This window comes from Delphinapterus leucas, chromosome 4 (assembly GCF_059928025.1).
Source record: "Delphinapterus leucas isolate spDelLeu-1000000601 "Yukka" chromosome 4, BTC_Dleu_Yukka2, whole genome shotgun sequence".
Lineage (NCBI taxonomy): Eukaryota > Metazoa > Chordata > Mammalia > Artiodactyla > Monodontidae > Delphinapterus > Delphinapterus leucas.
In genome coordinates this window covers 119025465-119049929 of record NC_143132.1, presented here as the reverse complement: position 1 = coordinate 119049929, position 24465 = coordinate 119025465, and the positions used below count along the sequence as shown (strand labels likewise).

General features: G+C 38.2%; 1 protein-coding gene across 3 annotated transcripts in view; it reads right to left on the bottom strand.

The window, feature by feature from the left end:
• Positions 1-22724, bottom strand: part of IGSF10 (immunoglobulin superfamily member 10) — a 123048-nt gene extending 100324 nt beyond the window's left edge. Inside the window, exons 1-2 of one of the 3 annotated variants that reach the window (XM_089910991.1) lie at positions 19335-22724; positions 11402-11587 (exon numbers count right to left, since the gene is read on the bottom strand). The gene's annotated coding sequence lies outside the window, so the exon portion shown is untranslated. Of the gene's footprint in view, positions 1-11401; positions 15363-19334 lie in introns of those variants that run through there. The other 2 variants (XM_089910992.1, XM_089910993.1) reach the window with 2 other exon arrangements.
• Between the last annotated feature and the right edge of the window lie 1741 nt (positions 22725-24465).

The window sequence follows — 24465 nt, the reverse complement described above, 5'->3', positions numbered from 1 at the left end:
TTACACCTCAAAGAACTAGAAAAAGAACAAAGCCCAAAGCTAGCAGAAAGAAATAAATAACAAGGATCAGAGCAGAAATAAATGAAAAAGAGACCAGAAAAACAAATAGGAGAGATCAACAAAGCTAAGAGCTGGTTCTTTGAAAAGATAAACAAAATTGACAAACCTTTAGTCAGATTAACTAAGAAAAGGAGAGGACCCAAATAAATAAACTCAAAAATGAAAGAGGAGACATTACAACTGACACCACAGAAGTACAAATGATCATGAGAAACTACTATGAAAAATTATATGCCAATGAACAGTATAACCTAGAAAAAATGGATACATTCCTAGACACATACCAAGACCTTATCATGAATAAATAGAAAATCTAAACAGACCAATAATAAGGAGTCAGTACTCAAAATCCTCTCAACACAGAAAAGCCCGGGACTAGATGGTTTTACTGGTGAATTCTACCAAATATTTAAAGAATTGATGTCACTTCTTCTCAAACTTTCCTAAAAAATTGAAAAGGAGGGAACACTTCCAAACTTATTTTTCAAGGCCAACATTACCCAGACACCAAAATTACCACAAGAAATGAAAATTACAGACCAATATCCCTGATGAACACAGATGCAAAACTCCTTTACAAAATACTAGCAGATTGAATTCAATACCACACTGAAAGGATCACTCACCATAATCAAATGGATTCTCACTTCTGAAGGGGAAACGAAATGACAAGTTCCCCAGATATGCCACCGTACTGTGAATGATGAAGAGCCACTGACCACAAGGCCTTGGACCTCGTGGGCCTGCTGGCTGCTATTTGCTTTCTTTTAATAACCTCCTAGTGAAAGCAATATATTGACATTGCAAGCTGAAAGATTAATGTGATTATTTTGTTGTAACACATATTGAGGATTTAACTTTCTCATATTGAAATAATACCTGAATGTTTAAAAAATTCTAACAGTACTAAAGGATATAAGATGACAACTCAGTCGGTTTTTACCCTGACCTTCAGTCCACAAGATTCCCTTCCCATAGTTTATTTTTTCTTTTACTTTTAAAATTTTGTATCCTTCCAGTGATATCCAGGTAAATATATACAACCGACCTTTGAACAACATGGGGGTTAATCTGTGTATAACCTATAGTCAGCCTTCCATATCCACAATTCCCTCACATCCTTGAATTCAACCAGCCATGAGCCATGTAGACTATAGTATTTACTACTGAAAAATATACATGTTTAAGTGGACCCTCACAGTTCAAGCCCACATTGTTCAAGGGACAACTGTACTTCATAGAACTCCTGGCTTCATAAAAAATGGTAGGTTACAGTAACACATTGTGACGTACCTTTTTCAGATATTCAGAATTTTATTTTATTGATTTACTTTGTAGCTACCAGCTAATCCTGACCAAACTTATGTCTTAGTACAGTGACTTTATTAAAATAAATGTTTTATAAAACATTGCAGAGGCCATAATTGTTAACACAATTTGCCAAAGTGTATTTAAGTGGTCTAGTTTGTTAAGCATATCTTGGATAGAAAAGTAAATACCAGTATTGTGTAAGTACTTCTACTGCAGCTTAGGGAAATGAAAGAGAAATTACTTCTCAGACGTATAAAACAGGCAAATAAAATGGATCAAAAATTTCCTTCCCCTGATGAAAAGCTGCATTCATAGAAATATTCTGGTAAATAAAAACTATACTTTTTGCATTCAAGAGATTCCACATGCTGATTTGAGATATGTAGAAATGGCAAGTTTCAGGTTCAACGTAGTAGATTTTGATATTTTCTTCCTTCCCCCTCCCTTCTTTTCCTCCTTTCCTTCCTTCTTTCTCTCCCTTTTAGTATCAAATAAAATGGCCCTTTCAGCTGTAGTATTTTCACTCTGAAATAAATGATCTTTGTAATGCATCTTTTAAATCCTTTCATTCTCCTTTAAGACGAAACCATTGCAGTTCTAGGTGCACATCACATGTGCTTATTACAAACAGCTTTTCCTGACATGTTTTCAAGTAGTTCAGAGAGGTACAATTAAGGCTGCACTAAAGAACAAGGCTCACATACATCCATATTGTATGTTTTAATTCCAATTTAGTAGCTGCTCCGGCTACAGATAGCCACAAGGAAAACAAGATTGTTTTTTTAAAACTATAGTAGCAACTGAATTTCCTAATTGTATCAGTTTTCTATTGCTGTATAAGAAATTACCACAAACTTAGCTGCTTAAGAACAATAAAACAAATCTATTATTTCACAATCCATGGGTTAGGAGGAGTCTGGCACATTTTAGCCAGATCCTCTACTAAGGGCCTCACAAGGGCTGAAATCAAGGTGTCAGCCAGCTGTATTCTCACCTAGAAGCTTGACTAGGGAGACCTCTGCTTTCAAAACCACTCAGATTGCTGCAGAACTTAGTTCTTTGGAGTTCTAAGACAGAATTCTCAGTTTTCTTGCTGGCTGTTGGCTGGGGACCACTTGTAGCTCCTAGATGATATTCTCATGTCCCTGCCACATGGCTCCCTCCATACATTGAGATGCCACATGGCCCTCTCACACTTTCACCCTTTTAACCCCCTCCTTCAGGAAAAACCCAATCCTTTTAAAAGAGCTCATCTGATTAGGTCAAGCCCACCAAAGATAATCGCCCTTTTGAAGAACTCAGTTAACTGATTTGGGACTTGATTACATCTGCAAAACCCCTTTACCTTTTTTATATAAAGTAACCTAATTACAGGAGTTTTAGTCATATTCACCGTCTCACTGACTCTCAAGAGGAGGAGATAATACAGAACATATACAGCTGGGGGAAGAAATCTTGGGATCACAGCATTCTCCCTGCAATGTCAATTTAACCCTTTGTTGCTCCAAGACCCCTTGTCACTTGAGCACCTTAGTGTCAAGGAATAAAATGTCTAGCATATGACCACAATGCTTCTAACATTTGGCAAAACCCAAAGCACAAAGTTTAAGCGACATGTTGAAGGGATTGGACAACAGAGTGAAGGCATTAGAAGGTGAAACATCTGCAAATCTTGTTCTTTTTCTTCTCAAGAGATGCTCAGTCTTTCAGATTGGCCCCAAACCCTTGACCATGCCCCAAACCCCACCCCTCACTCCAGGATCCACATCTTTCTTGTTTGGCTCACTTTGCCTTTCTTGTTTCTTTCTTTCTTTTTTTTTCAAATTGTGTAACTCTGTCAATGAATTGGTAATTTTCATGAAATTGTCGATTTAGACTGAAATACACTTATTTCAAACTAATTCTTCAAACAATCTTGGTAAAATGTAGAACTTTTTCATATTGCGTTATTGTTTATCTTTTAGTGTCTTTTAAAATGTGAAGTTTTCAAGATGGGTTCATAGCATCTATTCCATAAACTTTACAATTACCACAAAGATTTTATTGTCAATTGAAGTTTAGCCTCTTCCTGTAAGTTTCTGATCTATGGTTTATCTGTTAATTTTTTTTCTACGTAAAGAACTTACGTAGGGTCTTCTTGGTCCTCTACTACTAAAAACATTGTCATTTCTTCCCTGTATGTTCTTTTTCAATTGATCTCATTTTCCTTTTCAGAAATATTTGCTTTCAGATTTACTTCAGTCTTCATTTCCTTCATTCTCATCATCCTGGCTCTCTCTAATGAGGTTGTACTTCCTTACCTTCACCCAATCCCCACTGGATGACCTTCCTCCCACCTTCTGATCAGATGCTTTGTGGAGGATGTGTGTGTTTTCCTGCTGCCACCATCTCAGTCCAAGTATGACATGTGTGAAGGGGCGAGCAAGAGAGTGACAAGTGAGCATTATTAAGTCACTGAATTTGCTTTTTTTGACCTGACTTAAACCCAATACAGATCTGGTCTAAGTTTTAGTAGAATTTGTAGAAGAGATTTAAAAACAAAAATAGCTAGCATCACTCTATCCCATTGGCTGCAAAAACCACTACTGGATTCCAGAACAGTCACTTTCCTCTTTGGAAACTTGCATCTGTCAGAATTCTTTTGAACGTAAATGACAGAAAATTCCTTCCAACGTGACTCGGGCAAACAGGAAGATTTTCATCTCACTCTGCTGAACAGGCCCAGAGGACACCACTGGGAGCTGGGTTCACTCCTCTTCTGGCTCATTTATGCACCATACTGCTTCCATTCTCAGAATTCTCTCAAAGATGGCTGTGAGGACATCCATTCCCAGTGAAAAAACAAAATCCCAGAGTTTCTTCTGGGACAATACATTTTTGAAAAGTGGGTAATGCCTTCTCTATATAGCAGCAAAATGAAAGATTTAACTGTCCCTGTAAATGCCTTTGGGTTTAAGGTAACTTTTGAGTTACTTTATATGGTACATACCCAATAGAAGTGTTAACTAAGTGATAAAGGAGCACATGAATATTTACGTCCAAGTGTTAATTGCTCCAGAAAAAAAAAAAATTTCCAGTGCAAAAGAAAGGAAGATGAATGAGAAGAAGGAAGAAGAGAGGAAAGGGTATTATTTTGGTGACCTAGATTTGGATTTTATCTCAAGCTGTTAATAGATGTATAACCTGAGCAAATCACTTGATATTTTTAAGGCTCAGTTTCTCTCCACCATGGAGATAATACTTGTAGAGTGCTTTTCTCCCAGTACCATGCTGATGAAATGCAATGCTGTAGGTTAAGCTCTTTACACAGCTTGCATGTAGAAAGCTCTTAATATCAGTTATCATTATTAGTTTAATTATCATTAAACCTGAAACATAATAATAGACTCTCAGATGCTGGTTTCCTCCATTTTTACTCTGTTCATTCTTTCCTTTAGCTGTAGTATTTAGTTTTATTCTATTAGTTTATTCTATTCAAGGACTGACCCAGGTTTTGTGGGGCCTAAATCTCATACAGTTTTGAAGGCCTTTTAAGAGAAAGCATATAAAATTGTGAATAAAAATTAGAGACACATGTTTAAATTTGAAAATTTAAATTTAAAAAATGATAAACTACAAATACATAAATAATGGTAAATCTTGTTATATCACAAATCCAGAAAATTGATAATATTTTAATTTTAATAAATTACCTCCAGACACACTTCTAAATTACTTATTTTTCTTCTTTGGTTGTACATTCTTTGGTTGCTGTATCCTATCACAGCAGTTTTTTTGTTTTTTGTGTTTTTATTAATACAGCAGTTTTATAATGTTTTCAATGGGGAGAATAAAAAAATAATCCAGTCTTTTCTTAGGATGGTCAAATTCATTTTTAAAGTATTGATGGTTTAGCAAAGTTTCTTTCAGCTTTACAGCTCGTGACTGATAATGCCACACATGTAACTCCAGCTCCAGTTTCACTGAGATGGCACTACTTTTAGGGGCGGATCCTCAGATGATTGAAGCGCTTTGATCTCAATCTGGATATTCCTTGGTAGCTTCGATTTCTAGGTTAGCCAAGTCCTAGCTACTGCTGTTTCCTGTCGCACCGCTGCTACTTGTCCTGGTGTGGGCGGGAGGAGGAGGTGGTGAAGACCCATGGAGTCCTATCAGTGAGAGACGCTTGAGTGGGGAGCAGGGCAGAGTTTCATTCATGTCCTTTTCCTTGGCATCAGAGAGTCTGGATACTCTTTGAGGTTTTCCTGGGACAGGGTTGTCATTGGGCCCTGGAGGATGTAGAGGTAGGGTAACCTGTAAACCTCATCTATGGATCTAAGACCACACACCAAGAGGGCAGAGAGGATGATGCCCCAATTTGGGGTGCTGATTCTTCCCTGTGTAGGATTTAACTAGCAATTAAAAATATAGGATGCAGGCAATATTTGGGAAAAACTAAAAAATTATTCACTGTTTATCTGAAATTCAAATTTAACTGGGCATCCTGTATTTATTTGGCAACACTAACACTGTGGGCCTACATGGCAGCTTTGGAAAGAGTCCATGAAAATAAGATGCCCTGAAAGTTAAGTTTCCTCAGCCTCATTTTAAATCTGCCCTCTGATTCTCGCGTAAAGCTTAACATTTTTTCCTGTTAAATGGGATGTTGAATTCTAAAGTACCTGATTTGAATAGAAGCTCAAAAAGATGTTTTTTGTTTCCTTTTACTTTCTCCTTTAATTTTTTTCAATTTGGCTCATTATTCCAACATGTTGATCATTTAGGGTCTTAATTCTATAGCACATTATGGAACTAGTTTTGTCTGATCCTTAAATTATGGTCAGTCAGCTCCCTTAACATTACAACACAGGCAAATTATCTTTGTTGTTGAAGATTGTAAGAACTGTCAATTCTGGGTCCTACTGCATTTGTAAAACAGAAGGCCTAATAAGGGCTAGATTCCCAAACTAGAGAATTTAAATTTATTCTTTGATTATGGGAATCCTCTCACAATGTATACATATATTAAACCATCACATTGTACAGTTTAAATATATTACAATTTTATTTGTCAATTATACCCAATAAAGCTAAAAAATAAAACTCAACACTTGAAAGCAAAAATCTACATACCTCACTTATGTGGGATTTGGTCAAGAATTATGTTCAGTTCTAGTTGTGGTTATCAGCTTTTGGCACCTCAGGCCATAAAAGAAACAAATGTGGAATGTACTAGACCACCTGGAGAGAAAAAATAATTCTTATGTAAGAAAAGCTTACATAGCTTTCTATGTAAAATGTCATTGCTTATAAAAATGAGAATTTAAAAAAAAACTGTAGTCTTGAAAAAATACAAAGTTTAAGAGAACAAAAAACCTAGAGAAATTTATTTTCTATTCTAGCATTTATTATTTCCAATGACAATATTTGATTGGGTCTATTTATTCTATTTGTGTGGATTTAATATGGGAAGCCCCTAAGGGAAGATTTTTTTTTGGGGGGTAAGCCATCTCAAATGTGGTCTTTCTGCCCCCCATAGGGTTGGTTACATGAATAGTCGCTTTGGCTCATGCACTGTGACCCTGGCCAATCAGCTATGGCTAGAGAAGAAGGTTTGGATTTACTCAGTACACAGCATAATCTATAGCAATTTAGGAGTAAAGAATTGGCTTGGGTCACTCTCTCAATGGTAGACAGATGCCTTAAGATTTATAACTTCCACCTGAAATCTGATAAAAACAACAGGCTGTTGATTTTCATCAAAACCATAGAAAAATATTGATGAGGATGAGGCCAGAAAGAGAGAACTAAAGCCCATCATTAGATTAGTCTGCACCCTTTGGATGGGGAGATCATCATTCAATCACTCACAGCTAACTGTTTTAATATCTAGACCATCTCCCCCTTCCCATTGTGTACATGAGGCTATCATGAAAAAGTTTGCTAGTAACTTGTTGAAATCTAGTTTATAACATCTTCTTCCACTTACCAAATTTAGTAATACTGTCAAAAACCAAGCAATGATGTTGGTCTGCAGTGACTTGTTCTTGATGAAGCCATTCTAATTCTGGTCTTCACTGCTTCCTTTTCTAAGTGTTCATATATTTTTTAAAAAAACGATCTTTTCTAGGATATTTGTCAAGCCCTATAATCTGTAATTCAATAAATCTATCTTCCTCCTCTTTTGAAAACTGTAGCAACACTTTCCATTCTTCAGTCTCCTGGCATGTCTCCTGTTTTCCATGGTTTCCCGACGATTACCCGCAGTGGTTCAGTAATTTATAGCCACACATTCTCTATGTTCCCTGAGATGCAGTTTAGCCAGGCCAAGAGATTTGAAATAATCAGAGCAACCAGGAACTTTCTCATGATTTCTCCTGCTTCCTAGGTTTCAAATCACTAATATTTACTCTCCACTTTTCCTGATTCCATGAGTTGGCAGAGATAGATGCTTATGGGATCCTTAATAGTTGCCATTGGTCACATCTAGTTCCAAGTCTTTGGAAGGACCTGCACCTAATCTTCAGAGGCAGAGTCAAAGGCACATTCTGAGGCACAACTAATAAACACTTAATATTTTATACTCTTAGAAGTTGCTTACAACTGTGATGTTTCACTTCTGTGACCACCAGAAGCACGAAGACCATGGAAATCTATTATTGCATGTTCTATTGTTTCCTGAGTATATTTATTTAATAATTATGAAGTAAAGCCTAAAAAGCCTGGTGCCAGCAAGTTCTAGTTCAAGATGGTAATGTAGGAGTATCCTAAACTGACTTCCTCTCACAGACACACCAAATCTACAGCTACATATAGAAAAATCTCCTCTGAAGAAAACCTGAAAACTAGGTGAGCAATTCCTACACATCAGGTAAATGAGAAAATCCCACACTGAAATACGTAGGAGAGGCTGAGACAATCTCACTGTAATTCCCACCCCTGGCATGGCAACCTTCAAGTGGAAGGGAACTCATAACCCTGAGTGTCTCCCTGAGGAACTGAAGATTTGAATTCCGTATCAGGCATCCCAACTTTTAAGACCTGATCCTAAGAGATTGGCCCCCAAAATATCAAGCTTTGAAAGCCAAGAGGGCTTGTGTCCACAAGACCCACAAGGCTCTAGTGAACTGAGAAACAATTCTTTAAGGGCTTGCATAGATTTGGCTACTCCCAAGGACCAGAGCCAAGGCAGCTGATGGAAAAACACTCAGTCTTCCTAGGAAAGAGTCCTATTTGCTTATCTTCATAACTACGGCCTGAAAACAGAGTTCTAACTAAAAATATATCTAAGGGCCTACTATCAACCTCTCCAAAGACCTCGGAGAGTAGGTACTATCTTTACCTTCTCCCTCGGCCTCACTCCCAGTCACCAGTATCTCTTGGAAAGGAATTTGTACACACATCTGGTGCCCCCTTTTCTGCAGCTTCTACCCAGGGAACACCCCTTGATCACCTGCCTCTGGTGGCCAGCAGGGCCTATGTTTGCAGGTCCCATAGCACTGTAACAAATGGAGAAACAGTTTTGGGGAGTTTTTTTTAGATTTTTTTTAAAGTTTATTTTTCAGATTTACAGAAAAATTGCAGAATTTCCATAAACCCCACACACAATTTCTGCTATTATTATTAACATAATAACAATAATAATATTATTATTAACATCTAACATTAGTATGGTACTTTTTTAAAGTTTTTTTTATTCTTGAATTTTATTTTATTTTTCTATACTGCAGGTTATTAGTTATTTTATACATATTAGTGTATATATGTCAATCCCAATCTCCCAATTCATCTCATCCCCCCCAACCTTCCCCCCTTGGTATCCATACATTTGTTCTCTACATCTGTGTCTCTAACTCTGCCTTGCAAACCAGTTCACCTGTACCATTTTTCTAGATTCCACATACATGCGTTAATATGCGTTAATATATGATATTTGTTTTTCTCTTCCTGACATACTTCACTCTGTATGACAGTCTCTAGATCTATCCACGTCTCTACAAATGACCCAATTTCATTCCTTTTTATGGCTGAGTAATATTCCATTGTATATATGTACCACATCTTCTTTATCCATTTGTCTGTCGATGGGCATTTAGGTTGCTTCCATGACCTGGCTATTGTAAATAGTGCTGCAATGAACATTGGGGTGCATGTGTCTTTTTGAATTATGTTTTTTTTTCTGGGTATAGACCCAGTAGTGGGACTGCTGGGTCATATGGTAACTATATTTTTAGTTTTTAAGGAACCTCCATACTGTTCTCCATAGTGGCTGTATCAATTTACATTACCACCAACAGTGCAAGAGGGTTCCTTTTTCTCCACACTCTCTAGAGCATTTGCTGTTTGTAGATTTTCTGATGATGCCCATTCTAAGTGATGTGAGGCGATACCTCACTGTAGTTTTAATTTGCATTTCTCTAATAATTAGTGATGTTAAGCAGCTTTTCATGTGCCTCTTGGCCATCTGTATGTACAGAACTAGGACAGAAAATCTTAAAATTTGTATGGAGACACAAAAGACCCAGAATAGCCAAAGCAATCTTGAGGGGAAAAAACGGAGCTGGAGGAATCAGGCTCCCTGACTTCAGACTACAAAGCTACTGTAATCAAGACAATCAATATGGTATTGGCACAAAAACAGAAATAAGTCAATGGAACAAGATAGAAAGCCCAGAGATAAACCCACACACCTAAGGTCAATTAATCTATGACAAAGGAGGCAAGGATATACAATGGAGAAAAGACAGTCTCTTCAATAAGTGGTTCTGGGAAAACTGGACAGCTATGTGTAAAAGAATAAAATTAGAACACTCCCTAACGCCATACCCAAAAATAAACTCAAAATGGGTTAATGACCTAAATGTAAGACTGGATACTCTAAAACTCTTAGAGGAAAACATAGGAAGAACAGTCTTTGACATAAGTCACAGCAAGATCTTTTTTGACCCACCTCCTAGAGTAATGGAAATAAAAACAAAAATAAACAAATGGGACCTAATGAAACTTCAAAGCTTTTGCACAGCAGAGGCAACTATAAACAAGATGAAAAGACAACCCTCAGAATGGGAGAAGATATTTGCAAATGAATCAATGGACAAAGGATTAATCTCCAAAATATATAAACAGCTCATGCAGCTCAATATTAAAAAAACAAACAACCCAATCAAACAATTGGCAGAAGACCTAAATAGACATTTCTCCAAAGAGAAACAGTTTTTAACCAGAGCACAGTACAGAGACAGCAGACTAAAATACACCCCCAGTCTTTCTGTGAAAGCCTATCATCTTCCTAGCTATGGCCTGATGGTTTATAATTAAATACAGATTTAAGGGCTTAGTACCATGCTCTCCAGAGACTGGGAAGACAGGTGGTGCCATCTTTGTGCTCTCCCTCTGCCCCAACCCAGGTTGCTGGTCTCCCTGAGAAAGGAGCTTGTGTACACATCTGGTGACCTGGCTTTTGTGGCTGTCACCCAGAAGACACATCCCTTGACAGCCTAGATTTGGTGGCAAGTAGAGCTTTGTGTTCACAGTTTCAACAGGATGGTAGAAAACAATAAAACAGTTCTTAACTGGCTCTTACCCCAGAGCTCAATGCAGAGGGGGCAGACAGACATGCCCATCTCACAGTCTTCCTCTTAAAGAGCTGTATTTGCATACTTTAAAACCTGCTGCCTGAGGGTCTGGCTTCTAGTCAGCCTGAATCTAGGTGCCAACTGAAATCCTCCCGTTTGGGACACAGACAGGTCTTTGCACACCCTCAACTATGGGGAGCCACCAGGAATAAAGTTGGCTACTTCGGTAATCAGAACTTTGAGAGACAGTCAAGAGCTAGGACAGGGTTGATCACCTATATGAGGCCATTCCTTCAAGACTGGAAGGCGTGGTTTTTTATCTAATCAGAGAAACCAGCACAGAGAGAGAAGGAAAATGAAGAAAGAGGAATATATTCCAAACAAAAGAACAAGACAAAACTACAGAAAAAGACCTTAATGGAGATAAATGATTAACATGACAAAGAATTTTAAATGATGGTCATTAAGATGCTTACTGATGGGGCTTCCCTGGTGGCGCAGTGGTTGAGAGTCCGCCTGCCGATGCAGGGGACACGGGTTCGTGTCCCGGTCCGGGAAGATCCCACATGCCGCGGAACGGCTGGGCCCGTGAGCCCTGGCCGCTGAGCCTGCGCGTCCAGAGCCTGTGCTCCGCAACGGGAGAGGCCACAACGGTGAGAGGCCTGCGTACAGCAAAAAAAAAAGAAAAAGATGCTGACTGAGCTCAGGAGAAGAATGGATGAACAAAGTGAGAATTTCAACAAAAAAAATAGAAAATATAAGAAAGTACCAAATAGAATTCAGAACTGAAGAATACAATATCTGCACCAAAAAATACACTACAGGGGTTCAACAGCCGACTAGACGAAGCAGAAGAAAGGATCCACATACTCAAAAATAGGGCAGTAGGACTCCACCAATCAGAGCAGCAGAAAGAAAAATGAAAAAGAGTGAAGATAACTTAAGGCACTTATGGGGCAACCTCAAGCAGATCAACATTTTAATATTATAGGAATCCCAGAAGGAGAAGAAAGAGAGGAAGGGGCAGAAAACTAATTTGAAGAAATAATGGCTAAAAACATCCCTAACCTGGGAAAGGAAACAGACATCCAGGAAGTCTAGAGAGTCACAAGTAAAATGAACCTAAAGACTCACACCAATACATACTATTGTTAAATTGTAAATAGCTAAGGCAAGGAGAGAATCTTGAAGCAGCAAGAGAAAAACAACTTGTTACATACAAAGGGAACCCCAAATGACTACCAGCAGATTTTTCCGCAGAAATGTTGCAGGGTGGAAGAGAGTGGCACAATATTCAAAGTGCTGGAAGAAAAAACTGCCAACTAAAAATATTCTACCAAGCAAAGTTGTCCTTCAAAATTGAAGGAGAGATAAAGTTTTCCAGATAAGCAAAAGCTAAAGGACTTCATCAACATTTGACTGGCCTTACAGGAAATATTAAAGGGACGTCTTTAAATTGAAAAGGAAGAATGCTAATTAGTAACCGGAAAACGTATGAAAGTATAACTCTCACTGGTAAAGGTAAGTATATAATAAAATTCAGAACAATCTACTGTAAGACTGGTGAGTTAATCACTTATAGTGCTAGTATGAAGGTTAAAAGACAAAAATAGTAAAAATAATCAACACTAGAAAAATTTGTTAATGGATACAAAAGATTAAAAGATGTAAATTATGACCTCTAAAACAAAATGCGGGAGGGATGGAGTAAAAATGTAGAGCTTTAGAATGCATTCAAACTTAAGTTGTTATAAACTTAAAAGAAACTGTTTTATATAGCTACAGGGTAACTACAAAGCAAAAACCTATAGTAGATACACAAAAGATAAAGAGAAAGAAATCTAAGCATACCACTACAGAAAATCATCCATTTACAAAAGGGAGAGAGCAAGAGAAGACAGGAACAAATGAATGATAAAACAGCCAGAAAACAGTTAACAAAATGACAATAAGGACATACCTATCAATAATTATCTTAAATGTAAATGCCACACAGTGGATGAATGGCTAAAAAAAAAAAAACAACCCATCTATATACTGCCTACCAGAGACTCACTTCAGATGTTAAGGATGCACAAAGACTGAAAATAAAGGGATAGAAAAATATACTCTATGCTGATGCAAACCAAAAGAGGCTGAGGTAGTTATATTTGTGTCAGAAAAAAAAATAGATTTTAAGACAAAGACTGTAATAAGACACAAAGAAAGCCATTATCTAATAATAAATGGGTCAATCCAAAAAGAGGCTATAGGATTTGTAAAAATGTATACGCCCAACATTGGAGCACTTAAATATATAAAGCAAATATAAACAGACCTAAAGGGAGAAATAGACAACAATACAACAATATTAGGGGACTTAATATTCCACCTTTCTTCGATGAATAGATCATGAAGACCAAAAAAAAAAAAAAAAAATAAGGAAACATTGGCCTTAATGAGATGTTATACCAGATACGTTTAACAGACACATACAGAAAATTCCATCTAAAAGCAACAGAATATACATCTTCTCAAGAGCACATGGTACATTCTCTGGGATAGATCATGTTAGGCCACAAAAGAGGTCTTAATAGATTTAAAATCATAATCTCTTTTACCACAACATTATGAAACTAAAGTCAATTATAAGAAGAAAACTAGAAAATTCACAAATATGTGGAGATTATACAACATGCTGTCGAACAACCAATGGGTCATAGAAAAAAAAACAGAAATAAAAACATATCTTGAGACGAATGAAAATACAACATACCAAAATTTTGGGTTTCAGCAAAAGCAGTTCTAAGAGGAAAGTTTCTAGTGATAAATGCCTACATCAAGAAACAAACATCTTGGATAAACAACCTAACTTTACACCTCAAGGAATTAGAAAAGGAAAAAAAACTAAGCCTAAAGTTAGTAGAAAAGTAAACAAAGATGGAGTGAAAATAAATGAAATAGAGATTAAAAAGACAACAGAAAATATCAATAAAATTTCAAACTGGCTGTTTAAAAAGATAAGCAGAATAGACAAACCTTTAGCTAGACTCACTGAGAAAGAGAGAGAGAGGAGTCATATATAAAACCAAAGTGAAAGAGGAGACTACAACTGATACTACAGATACAAAGGATGATAAAAGACTACTATGAACAATTATATGCTGATGAATTGGACAACTTAGAAGAAAAAATTTTAAAAAGCCTAGAAACATACAACCTACCAAGACTGAATCATGAAATATAGAAAACTTAAAACAAACCAATTACTAGTAAGGATATTGAATCAGTAGTCAAAAAAGTCTCTCAACAGAAGTCCAGGACATGATGGCTTCACTGGTGAATTCTACCAAACATCTAAAGAAAAATTAATACTAATTCTTCTCAAATTCTTCCAAAAAACAGAAGACAATGGACCAATCTAAACTCATTTCATGAGGTCAACATCACCCAAAAACCAAAACCAGATAAGGACCATACAAGAAAAGAAAATTATAGGTCAATATCCCTGATGAACATAGATGTAAACATTCTCAACAAAATATTAGCAAACCAAACTCAACAATATATTAAAAAGACCATACACCATGATCAACTGGGATTTATTCCAGGGATGCAGTCATGGTACAACATCCACAAAAATCAATGTGATATGCCACATTAACAAAACAAAGGATAAAAATGATATGGTCATCTCAGCAGATGCACAAAAATATGTCGACAAAATTCAACATCCATTTACAATAAAGACTTCCAAAAAAGTGGGTAAAGAGGGAATGTCCTTCAACATAATAAAAGCCATATATGACAAGTCCACAGCTAATAATATACTCAACAGTGGTAAGCTGAAAGCTTTTCTTCTAAGATCAGGAATAAGACAAGGATGCTGACTCTCACCACTCTTTTTTTTTTTTTTTTTTTTTTTGCGGTATGCGGACCTCTCACTGTTGTGGCCTCTCCCGTTGCAGAGCACAGGCTCCGGACGCGCAGGCTCAGCGGCCATGGCTCACGGGCCTAGCCGCTCTGCAGCACGTGGGATCTTCCCGGACCGGGGCATGAACCCATGTCCCCTGCATCGGCAGGCAGACTCTCAAACACTGCGCTACCAGGGAAGCCCCTCACCACTCTCATTCAACATAGTATTGGATATCTTAGCTACATAAATCAGACAAGAAAAAGAAATAAAAGTCACCCAAATCGGAAAGGAAGAAGTAAAACTGTCACTAATTGCAGATGACATATTATATTATAGAAAACCCTAAAAACCCCACCAAAAAACTATTGGAATAAATGAACTCAGTAAAGTTGCAGGATACAAGAATCAGTTGCATTGCTATACACTAAGAATGAACTATTAAAAAGAGAAATTGAGGGCTTCCCCGGTGGCGCAGTGGTTGAGAGTCCACCTGCCGACGTAGGGGACACCGGTTCGTGCCCCGGTCCGGGAAGATCCCACATGCCATGGAGCGGCTGGGCCTGTGAGCCATGACCGCTGAGCCTGCGTGTCCAGAGCCTGTGCTCCACAACGAGAGAGGCCACAGCAGTGAGAGGCCCGCATACATAAAAAAAAAAAAAAAGAAATTGAGAAAACAATCTCATTTATAATTGCATTAAAAAGGATAAAATACCTAGGTATAAAATTAACCAAAAAGGTGAAAGAGCTATACACTGAAAACTATAAGATATTAATGAAAGAAATTACAGATGACACAAGTGGAAAGATATTCCATGATAATGGATTGGAAGAATACTGTTCAAATGTCCATACTAGCCAAACTGATCTACAGATTTAATGCAATCCCTATCAAAATTCCAATGGCATTTTTCACAGAAATAGAACAATCCTAAAATTTGCTTTGAACCACAGAAGACCCCCCAATAGCCAAAGCAATCTTGAGAAAGAACAAAGCTGGAGGCCTCATGCTCCCTGACTTCTAATTCTATTACAAACTACAATAATCAAAACGGAATAGTACTGGCATAAAAACAGACACACCGATCAATGAAAGAGAACAGAGAGTCCATAAATAAACCCACATTTATATGGGTAATGCATCTATGGCAAAGGAGGCAAGAATATAAAATGGGCAGAAGACAGCCTCTTCAATAAATGGTGCTGGGAAAACTGGATAGCTACATGTAAAAGAATGAAACTGGACCACTATCTTATACCATACACAAAAATTAACTCAAAGTGGATTAAAGACTTGAATGTAAACCGTGAAACCATAAAACTTCTAGAAGTAAACAAAGCAGGGACTTTCCTGGTGGCACAGTGGATAAGACTCTGCGCTCCCAATGCAAGTTCGATCCCTGGCCAGGGAACTAGATCCCACATGCATGCCGGAACTGAGAGTTCACATGCCACAACTAAGGAGCCAGAGAGCCGCAACTAAGGAGCCCACAAGGTGCATCTAAGACGTGGCACAACCAAATAAATAAATATTTAACAACAAAAAAAGAACAAAGCATTGAGCCTCTTGACATTGGTCTTGATGATGATTTTTTGGATTTGACACCAAAAGCAAAGACAACAAAAATAAAAATAAGTGGGGCTGCATCAAACTAAGAAGCACCTGCACATCAAAGGAAACTATCCACAAAATTAAAAGGTAAAAAATAAAATGGGAGAAAATATTTGGAAATCGTTTATCAGATAAGGGCTTAATATGCAAAATATATAAAGAACCATACAACTCAATGGCAAAAAACCCCAAGCAATCTGATTAAAAAATTGGCAAAGGATCTGAATAGACATTTTTCCAAAGAAGACATACAGATGGCCAACAGGTACATAAAAAGATGTTCAACCTCACTAATCAGAGAAATGCAAGTCAAAACCACAATGAGATATCACCTCATACATTAGAAAGGCTATTATTAAAAAGACACAAAATGTTAAGCATTGGTGAGGGTGTGGAGAAAAGGGAAACCTTATCCACCGTTAATGGGAATGTAACTTGGTGCAGCCACTATGGAGAACAGTATGGAGGTTCCCCAAAAAATTAAAATTAGAACTACCATACAATCCAGCAATTGCACTTCTGGGTATTTAGCCAAGGAAAATAAAAACACTAACTGGAAAAGTTATCTACACCCTGATGTTCACTGCAGCATTATTTACAATAGCCAAGATACAGAAACAACCTAAGTGTCCACTGATGAATGGATAAAGAAGATGTGGTATATGTATACACACACAGACACACACACAATGGAATATCATTCAGCCATCAACAGAATGAAATCTTGCCATTTGCAGCAACATCAATGGATATTAAGGGCATTATGCTAAGTGAAATAAGTCAGACAAAGAAAAATATTGCATGATCTCACTTATGTGTGGAATCTTAAAAACAAACAAACAAACAACAACAAAGCTCATAGATACAAAGAAGGGACTGGTGGTGGCCAAAAGTGGTGGGTGACACTGCTGGGCATATACCCAGGGAAAACCACAATTCAAAAAGATACATGCACCCCAATGTTCATTGCAGCACTATTTACAATAGCCAGGTCATGGAAGCAACCTAAATGCCCATCGACAGACGAATGGATAAAGAAGATGTGGTACATATACAGAATGGAATATCACTCAGCCATAAAAAGGAACAAAATTGGGTCACTTGTAGAGACGTGGATGGATCTAGAGACTGTCATACAGAGTGAAGTAAGTCAGAAAGAGAAAAACAAATACCGTATATTAACGCATATATGTGGAACCTAGAAGAATGGTACAGATGAACCGGTTTTCAGGGCAGAAACTGAGACACAGATGTAGAGAACAACCATATGGACACCAAGGGGGGAAAGTGGTGGTGGGGGCAGGGGTGGTGGTGGGATGAATTGGGAGATTGGGATTGACATGTATACACTGATGTGTATAAAACTGATGACTAATAAGAACCTGCTGTTTAAAAATATAAATAAAATAAAATTCAAAAATTAAAAGAAATAGGGGGATGGGTGAGGGGTGGGTAAAATGGGTGAAGGGGGTCAAAAAGTACACACCTCCAGTTATAAAATAAGTCCTGGAGATGTAAGTTACAGCATGGTTACTATAATTATGATACTGTATTATATATTTGAGAGTTGCTATGCTAAGAGAATAGATTTTAAAAGTTCTCATCACACACACAAAAAAATTTGTAACCATATGTAGTGATGGTCATTAACTAGACTTACTGTGGTGGTCATTTCACAATATACATATACCAAATGTTGTACAGCTGAACCTAATATAATGATACCTGTCAATTACACTCAATTTTTTTAAAACAAAGGGCTGGTGGGGAGTTCCCTGGTGGTTCCTGGTTAATACTCCACACTTCTGCTGCAGGGGGTGCGGGTTAGATCCCTGGTGGGGGAAGTAAGATCCCACATGAGGCCAAAAAAAAGGCCTGGTGCTCTTTTCTTCATGAAAAGAACCTGAACTGGTTTTGTTTGCTCGTTTCTTTGTTTTATTTTGTTTTTATTCTCCCTCACTTAAATAATGATGTAATAATGGTTTATAATATCTCATTTCACAATCAAGTGATAGTAAAAGAAACGTTAAGATTACAGCCTAATTGGAAAGAGAAATCTAAATCTTTGTGTGATACATTGGAATATAAAAGTGAAAAAAGAGTATCTAGTTCCTATATTAAACAAGCGCAATCAGCAAGCCTTTGATATTGCTTTTTTCCATTAACATTGCTGATTTCAGAACCTGAAATGAGTTCCCACAAAGAAAATTTGATAAAAAGTGTTCAGGATACAAGCACTGCTTTGATGCCCCAAGTCTAACACAATGTCAGACACTTAGTAGCCACATAACAATGTTTGCTTGATTGAGTTTACATGCCACATGAAAAAAATGCAAGTTAGGGGCTTCCCTGGTGGCGCAGTGGTTGGGAGTCCGCCTGCCGATGCAGGGGACGCGGGTTCGTGCCCCGGTCCGGGGGGATCCCCGTGCCGCGGAGCGGCTGGGCCTGTGAGCCATGGCCGCTGAGCCTGCGCGTCCGGAGCCTGTGCTCCGCAATGGGAGAGGCCACGGCAGTGAGAAGCCCGCGTACAGCAAAAACAAACAAACATAAATGCAAGTTAAATCTTGGACTCTGAAAACCATTATAATTATTTCACAGAAAGCAAGGGTTCAGGGAAAGAGAAAGGGGATTAGGACTGAACATACATTATGGGGACTGTAACGGCAACAAATGGAAATATGTTGCATAACAAAATATTTTACCTTTTATTGGCATTTGAAGCAGCACAATAAGGAGAAAACTTTTTCTTTCTGCCAGTGTTCTTTAAAAACATGGGATAGAAACAAACATTTCAGGCAGATAGGAGCTAAAAACCCCAGCTTCGTGGCTATTGGAAACGGGCTTTGTTGTTGTTAAGAGCTTACCTGCTAGTACAGATCTGTAGAATTGGGGACTTAATTCTTACCTTTTCCCAGCTGAATTCATATGAGACTACAGAAGTCACAAGTCACAAGCAGTCCTCAAAACTGATGGCTTCCCCACGGAGGCTTGCTTGTAACCGCGAAGGAGACTCAGAATCTGAACCTCCTCGTACCTGTTCTCGAAAGGAATGGGAGGAGAGGAGTGAGCTAAGCCTGCTTGGTTCTTTATTTCAAGCTCATCAGCTAGGTAAACACACTCCACCTGGAAGTTTGCGTGCAAAGGGCGGAGCATGAGACTTCTGCCTGGAGAAATTCTTCCTCGTGAAAACCAGAGAGTCAGAAAATTGTTTTGGCTCAAGAGTATTTTAACACTTTTTGGCTTACAATGTGTTTACATATTCAACTCCTTCCCAAACTCTAGAAGGTAAGCAGGGCACATATTACCTCTAGTTTTGTAATTACGAAGTTGAGATGCAGTAATGATGTCTCACAGTCACCTGAAAGTCATTACACCAGAATGAATCTGTAATCTAACACCCACCCTTCCCCAATACCTAACTGGTAGTTCCTCAGGAGTCAGATAATGAGGAGTAATCCTTGATGATTCCCAGGTTGTAATCCTTTCACCTAAGATGATTTCAACAGCCTCTATCTACCTATCATCTATTTATCTATGGGAGAAGCGGAGCAGTGAGGGAATTTGGAATGAGGAGCCTTTGGCGGAACCTGTGTTAGCTTCAGCCCTAGTGACACAAATAAGTCTCTCGTCCCCTTAGCTGAGTGTCAATAGCGTAATTTTTTGGGGTGGAAGCGAGGAAGACTTTTTAAAAATAAATGCACACATCATAAGCATAGCACTCAATGGATTTTTACAAGGAATGTCATCTGCAACAATGAAGCAGCATAGTTTAGAATTTTTTAACAGAATTGTAGCATATATATCTTATAAGTGAACAGCTCAATAAATTTTCACAATTGAACCTGTGTGTAACCAACACCAGATCAAAAGACAGAATGTTACCATCTCTTCTGATCTCTTGTTCTCTTTTGATTACCCCCACCCAAGGGTAACTTTATCTGAACTTCTAAGAGAATATATTAATTTTTAAACTTTTTAGGAATGGGCTCATATAGGATGTATTCTTGTGTCTGGCTTCTTTTGCTTAACATTATTTTTGTGATATGTATCCATATTATTGTGTGTATTTGTAGATCACCCATTCTCATTAGTGTATTGTACTACATTGTGTGGATCTACCTGTTTAGTTATCCTTTCTACTTTTGATAGCATCTGGGTAGTTTACAGTTTGGAGCTATTATGAATAGCACTGATGTGAACATTCTTATTCAATATCTTTTGGTGGACAAATGTACTTACTTATCCTGGGTCTATGTCTAGAGTGGTATTGCTAGCTCAGAGGCATGCAGTTGTTTGGCATTTGTAGGTGTTAGCCATTTTCCACAGCGTTTACTAATTTATACTCCCACTGCAATATATAAGACTTCCAGTTGCTTCACATTCTCACAAATTGTTGCTATAGGCCTCCAAAATGTCCACATCTTAATCCCTGGAACATGTAAATATGTTATCTTTCCTGGCAAAAAGAACTTTGGAGATCCATACTGGAAATCCACTATTAATTCAGTTTCTTTCTGAGGATCTTCTCAGTTCTTTACTATTAAAATCTTGAATAACCCTCACATTGTAAGCATGAAGATTATCAGAAAAAATTATTTGAACCACTGCAGAGGGGAGACATCTGAGGGACTTTGGTTCCAGACAGTGGGAATCATGGTGAAGTTTTTATAATGTGTATGGAAGAAATGATTCGGTTTAAAGTTGAAAAAACCAAAACCTCAGAACACCTGGGGTACATTTTAAAGTTATTTATATCTGACACGATAAGCAGTAATTAACAGTCATAAACTATCAGTTTCTCTTACATTAGTCATATTTTGGATTTTCTATAGCTATTCAAAATGTTTTATGAACCTCATGTCAGAAAGTCAGACATGTCTGTTAAAGCAGAACAAGTTTTAGACAGCATATCTTCACATTGAATGGGAGGCTAACAAAATAGTGAAATTGGCAATGATGCAAAACTGAATTGAGTCATATATAACCATACTTTAGAACTTCATGTCAATAAGATTAGCTCACCAGAGTTCTTCATTTAATTTACTAGGTCATAAATTCAGTTTTCTTGTAACAATATAAAAGGGACTTAAACCCATCATGTGAGTACTTTTAGATATTTCCTCATAGTTGTGCATTCATTAAAGTCGACGCTCTCCTTTAAGGAGGATGATGTTTCTCATTTTATATTTTGTATTTTTACCAACTGGCTTTTCTCTCTGCGCATATGTTTCAGTTCTTTTTCTTCAAAGTGTTTATATTTCCTTATTACTTCATCTTCCTAATACCTCCTATGCCCTCTTCTGAAATCCATGGCTGTTTCCCCTCTCTCCCACCTCTCAAGCATGTATAGAAAGTAGAATACACGTATGTGTGTGTGTGTGTGTGCATGTATGTATGTATGGGTGGGTGGATGGATGCAGGTCTGGTGCCCATGTGGAACCAATCATCTGTGGAGGGGAGAGGAATTGGGGGCCAATGAGAGTTAAGCACTACTACTTATGACTGTCCCTTAAGCAGGGCAGCCTCCTTAGAGAGAGCAGTGTATGTGAATCTCCTGTGACTGATATCCTTAACACATTCTTTGCCCTCTTCTCAATCTCTTCTCCTGTGCTGTTCTTTAAATTACTGTTGCTTTCACCAACTCCTTTCACTCTTTCAATTTTTCCTGGGTGACCTCATGGCTTTAACAGCACTTGCTCTATCTTTAGGTCAAATGACTTAAATGAACTCCAGATTCTGGATATCACATAGGTACTAAACTCAGCATATTCCAAAAGAAACCCATATTTTTCTTCTCCATGCTGTAAACTGTTCCTTTTCCTGTATATCTTATGTCAGAACTATGAAATGCATATAAATATTTGTTTATTTATATATAATATTTAACATGATATAAAACACACATGCTATAATTAACTTACTGTGTTTTATCACCATGGCCAAAATCTCCCTTACTTTAACATAAATCCAATTAGTTCATAAAGATATTATAAAATAAAAAACACAAAAATGTATATAGAGACAAGCAAGTCTTCCTCTCATTTCTGACCTCCAGACTATAGTTCTCTTCCTCGTGAGTAACCATCGTTCCCAATATCAGCTGCATCTTTGCAAAGATATCCTTCGTATAAATTTATACGCATGCATATTTTTCTTAAAATGTACATCCTGCATTATATTCTTCTAAAAGTTTGGGAATCATTTGTGCATACTGTTTTTTCCTTGCTTTTTTTTTCAGTAACAATATGACTTGAATATTTAAAAATAAAATAAACACAGAAATATTTATAGTTAGAATTTACATAAGAAAAACTGCTTATAGTTTTCTCATTTGGGTTCTTAAAACTAATTGTACTTTAATCCTGTTAAAATATATCCTTTCGGGCTTCTCTGGTGGCGCAGTGGTTGAGAGTCCGCCTGCCGATGCAGGGGACACGGGTTCGTGCCCCGGTCCGGGAGGATCCCACATGCCGTGGAGCAGCTGGGCCCGTGAGCCATGGCCACTGAGCCTGCGCGTCCGGGGCCTGTGCTCCACAACGGGAGAGGCCACAACAGTGAGAGGCCCGCGTACAGCAAAAAAAAAATATATATATATATATATATCTCCTTTCAAGGAGGAAGTACTTTAAGCTACTGGTGATTTGAAGTTTGTTTTATATACTTTTTATTGTTAAACTAATATATTTTTATTAAAGATATTTATGCATGTTTTCACTTATTATCTAGAAGCTATACATTTTTACATCTTTAGCTACTTTTTTTCATATGTACCACTCTATTTCTAAACAACAAGCTCATCTTTAAAAATACGTTCTATTTCACCAATTCTAGACATCATCCACTGATATTGTTTTTGTTAAAAAAAAATGGTTTAACTCTCTTACACAGTCCCTCTTCTATTAATTCCTCTACTCCAATCTTCTAATATAATTATATAAGAATTTTGATTAAAGAGGTCAATGTGGTGAAACAGGAAGATGTGGAACTCATCTTCCCCCATGAACACGTGGAACAATGCTCACGGAAACCTAACTGGAGACTGGCAGAAAGATTCCTGTACAACAAAGGCTGTAAGAAAGATCCACGTGGAATCAGGCAGGAAGGGAAAAGTGATTAGGTCAGGACTTGTGCCCCTGGGAGGGAACTTACAAGAGGAAGGAGATTACACAGGTAGAGATTCTCCCAGGGGAGTGAGCAGTTTGAGCCACATATTGGGCATCCCAGCCCTGGGGTCTGACACTGGGAAGATGAGTACCCTTGGCTGATTGGAGGGCTGGTGGGACTAGCAGGAGTGCTGTGAAAAGCTTGGACACCACTTGTGAGGAGTGCACACATGCTTGCTTACTCCCAAAACAGGGCAGAGAGGGCAGATTGAAACTACATCTAATGTTTCCCATGACCACTCAGCTTGCATCCCTGTCTGAACCTAGTGACTGCCCTGGCTGCACTTTCCTCATGTCACAGTCCACACTGGGGTGAGAGCTGCTGCAGCCAAGGGGAGAGCTTGGCTGTGAGGCACAAAGGTGGCTCAGACCTGGAGCGGCATCTGAGCTGAGTGGGGTCAGCCCCTACTGGTGCTTACAAGGCACATCAGAAGTGGTTCTAGTTGCTGATGGTAGCTGGGGCTGACACAGCCTGTGCCCAGACCCACATCAAGTGCCCACACCAGCCCCTCTTATTCCAGCACTGTTCACCTCTGGGGAGAGGGTGCCAGTGCTGAGAGAGGGGAGGGCACACACTTAAAGGGAACAGAGCCATCTCAAAGCTGACCCTCAGGGTTTCTGCTCCAGAAACTTGGAACCTGCCCCCACACCAGACAGGGCAATGACAGCCACTGAGCAGAGGAGAAGCCCCAGCTCACATATGGCTCTGGCCCTAGCCTCTACATCTCAAGCCCCAGTTCCCGCCAAGCTGATAGTTGCCAGCACACCCTGCGGAAAGACATGACTTGTGTTCATGTCAGATCCAGCTCTCCCGCCAAAGCCACAGGGCACACACAGACTGTATAAGAACACTCCCACACAAGGAAACTCCTT